Below are 3,994 nucleotides of genomic sequence, written 5' to 3'. Positions count from 1 at the left end.
GCTTAAAGAAGGAATGGATTTTTTCTTGGAATTTAGTCAGCAGAAATAATGCCCTTTCCCAACAATTAAAAACGACAAACGGTAAACAGTTTCATCAAAGTGATTTCTTCGATATGGGGATATATTTACTACATCATGTCATATATTTCATATTTTTCATTATGAAATCCATATCCATGGCACCTATCGGTATCGAATTATCATCGACACCACGATTTTCGCTAAATGCTCCTTTCAGTTCGGCCTGTAAAAAACTTTTCTGAACTCTAATCCATCAAATTTGGAGCCCTGAAAAGGGCTGTTGATTATATGCTAAGCTAATATAGCACCCTCTCCTCGGATACGATGGGCCAGCTGGATGTCCTTGGGCATGATGTGACGCGTTTTGCATGGATAGCACACAAATTGGTATCTTCTAATAAGCCTCGGTCGAAGCATTATATGAGTAGAAAGCAAATAATCGCTCGAAAATGACTTGATTTTCGCGATGTGAAACATTTTCCGTTTTTCATGTTATGCATCCAATATTGGATACGAAAATTTCCACTGATGGGGAAAAAAATATTCAGAAGCTTTCCTGTTAATTGCGATTGATTGAAAAATAACAAAACCAAATGTATTTGGTTGCAGTGTTATATGGATAGAAAACATTAAAATAAACTATTTCGCATGAATGTATTTTTCAATTCCCAGGGGAACTGGCAGATTATTTTTCAGCAACGATGATAGCAACGAGAATTCCGCGCGTGTATGTGTGTGTGTGTGTGTGTGTGTGTGTGTGGCGGCTGCTCCGATGTTTCAAGCGGAACCGTGGCATCACTCTCCTCCTGATGGATTCCCTTTTGGCCTTAGGTGCACAAACAGGCTCTTGGTGACACCGTTCATCAGCGCATTCATGATAAACGAAATTAGCTTAACAACAACAGCGACAACATGCTCCAATCGCTGTTCAATCATAACTGAGTGGGTTTACGAGCGGCGCTCGCTTATATACCGATTTTTGATTTCAATAGCCTGTTTTGAAAGCAATTTTAAGACTATTGAAACAAGTTTTTGGATGAAAAAGTAACAAGTATATGACGCGTAGACATTTTATCTTTCAAATGAAGTGTTTATCATACCATTTCGTTCAGTTGTTTAAGAGCTATTAACGCTCAAAATCTCGGTCTCCAGCGTAACGCTTTCGTTCTCGAAACTTTGGTTTTACACCCCGGTATAGAAATGAAAGACGTAGTCCTACGTCAATAAACTGAAGAAGTTTAAAGTCTCAAACAAGGAAGCCAAACTTTCAGTATCGTTCTGTATTCAAAGCAATGACAATCACTTGTTCTTCCTTGTTTTGCGTCATCACATGTCTTCGTTTCGGATTGAGCTGTGGACGCGAGTTACTCACTCGGTGATGTCTCTTACGCCATAGCATTAAGATTCTGGGCTACACAATTGTGTGGGGAATCATCAAGCTAGGCTATTGTCGGCTCACCATGAAAATTAATGTTCTGGAATTTTGTCAGTGATTTGGTTTCGCATGACGGTAGGAAAACTCCCTCCACAAAGGATGACACCCTTAGAAAAATCCTCGGTCGAAAACTACTAAATACATTTGGTGATGCAAAATTAGTAGAATGTACAAATTTGTTGTACATATTGTCAACAAACCCGCATCCCTACCAGAGATTAGTATATTTTACTCGATAACATTAGTAAGCTTGGATATTGTCATATCTGAAAATTGGTGAGAAAAGCGCGTATTAACCATTTTCATTGTTCCCATAAGGCAATACGGAGGTATAATAAGGATATAATTCTGATACGTGCATTTTCGGCGAGAAAATGTAGCCAATATTGGGCTTCCGAATCATGGTTCTGCTTGACATATGTGTTTATTAGTACGGTCGAAAATGACTATAGATTGGTAGTATTTACCAAAAAATTCGTTATATTTACTAATTATTTCTCTCAGTGCAGCTAAGCTAATCTAGACTGGCAATATAAACAGAAAATGCTTCTGAGCGCAAAACGGAGATAAGTGTGTGTATATTTAGTTTCTTATAGCCATCGATATATCTCCAAGCCATCGATATATGTATATTTGTGTGCGTACGTGCGTGCTTCATAACCCGTACGTAAAACATTTCAGGGCGACCAAACTGGTAAAATGGTTATTTAAAAATCTCCGTTGCATTATAAAGTAATATCCGAAGTTATGAACAAGCGATTTGAATTAAACCACAGCGTAGTTCTACGTCAACAATGCGGTCGTGTCTTGAACACAATCTCCTAAATTTTTTTTTATTGCGAATATTACGTGTTTTGCTACATTTTATTTAAAAATCCGACTGCGAAGGAATATATATAAAATATTTCTATTTTCAGATAACTCTATGGCTCGATGTGTGGCACCCGGATGCGTGAGTGTTTAGCCATTGATACCCTGGCTCGAGTCCAACTCGAATTATGAAAACAGATCCAACAAATTATCATTCCATCGATCCCCAAGGGATGTGACTATTCGGAAGAAATGGCTTCGATTCTTTGCACAGGAGCTAAACAGCAATACTAAACACATACATTTGCTCGCTTCACTTCAGTCCAGATTGTTTCATTCATATTCATATTCAAACAGGTAAATATGAACAAATCCATATTATAGTTACAATTATTACACAAAATGTTTATTTTTAGCTGTTCCTACTGTCAGAAAGGCCAACGATTCTCATGCCTCGGGATATCAAAACGTACGGCTCGCCGAAAGGTCTTGATTGACATCAAGCAAGAGTAAAAAATCATAAATCATCCATAACATCCGCGGAGTTGATCCAGTTTTTTAATGGGACGAAACATGACTATCTCGAGAAGGATATTCCGACAAATGAAATCGGGAGCAGCACTCTCAACATCTCTAATGAAAAACCTAGTGATTCTGCTAGTTCTGAAAGCTTAATTCAAGCACTACAGTAGCAGGTATCGGAGAGCTACAGAGAGCTTTAGGAAGCTAATCTCTGAATTACCGAACAACATTTTTTTTTCCCCTAGGTTTTGATCTAAATAGATTATCTTTACGCAGCAATGAATAAATGTATATTTAGCTAAAATACAAACGAAATAAACTTATTTAGACAAATTCATTATACCTCTCCATGGTACTTGCAAAGCTAACACGTCACAGCCTCACTGTTAGGCCAGGCGCATGTTGAGACGCGTATAGCGCGAGTAACTTGCCGCGATATAGCGCCTGTTTTTGTGGCTAATGAAAACAGATAGAACGGCGCAAATTGGCCAGATGACGCGAGAATGTGGAGCGCTCGTGAGACACGACTCGCGTGACGCTGTGGCTGAACCACAGTTTCTCGTGCTGGTCGTACCGGTCGGGTGATTGTGTTAGTAAATAAATATATCGCGCAAAACTGTGTGAATCAGACATTGTATGCGAGTGGCACGTTTTTTACACCAAACTGCGACTGAATATGCGCTCCACCACGCTACGTTTGTGGCACGTATGAGTCGTGTTGGTGGTCTCGTGTTCGTTTACGAGCGCTATACGCTTCTCAATTTGCGCCTTGCCTTAGGGTGCTCATACACTGTTTGACCGAAGCCAAATATTTGACTCTTTTTGACAGATAAAATTTGGTCAACGTGTACTGATCAAATATATTCTACACAAAACACGACAAGCAAATATTCAATTATTGGATGCCTAAAATATTTTTTCAGTCTGTTCTTCGAACCTGTCTGTACATGGTTAGGTTACCTTGAATATTTCAGTTGATTTTTTCCATGTTCGGTGTTTGATATTGTTTACTACTGTTGAAAATTGAAGAGTGGCAAACATAATAGTGTTTGTACAAATATCAAATCAAACCTTATCTGTCAAAAAATAACAAATATTTGACCTCCGGGCAAACAGTGTACGGCTACCTTTACTGATGCACTTGTCAGTCCAGACTCCATTTTCATAAACGTACCCTGCATTCCACAGTCCTCTGTATATTCACTG

General features: G+C 38.8%; 1 long non-coding RNA gene across 1 annotated transcript; it reads left to right on the top strand.

The window, feature by feature from the left end:
- The first annotated feature begins 2,084 nt into the window (after positions 1 to 2,084).
- Positions 2,085 to 3,055, top strand: LOC129762425 (uncharacterized). The gene is made up of 3 exons (XR_008740619.1): positions 2,085 to 2,150; positions 2,374 to 2,623; positions 2,683 to 3,055. It is a non-coding gene; the product is annotated as an uncharacterized LOC129762425 (long non-coding RNA).
- The last annotated feature ends 939 nt before the right edge of the window (positions 3,056 to 3,994 follow it).

This window comes from Toxorhynchites rutilus, chromosome 1 (assembly GCF_029784135.1).
Source record: "Toxorhynchites rutilus septentrionalis strain SRP chromosome 1, ASM2978413v1, whole genome shotgun sequence".
NCBI lineage: Eukaryota > Metazoa > Arthropoda > Insecta > Diptera > Culicidae > Toxorhynchites > Toxorhynchites rutilus.
This window is presented reverse-complemented; position numbering and strand designations above follow the sequence as displayed.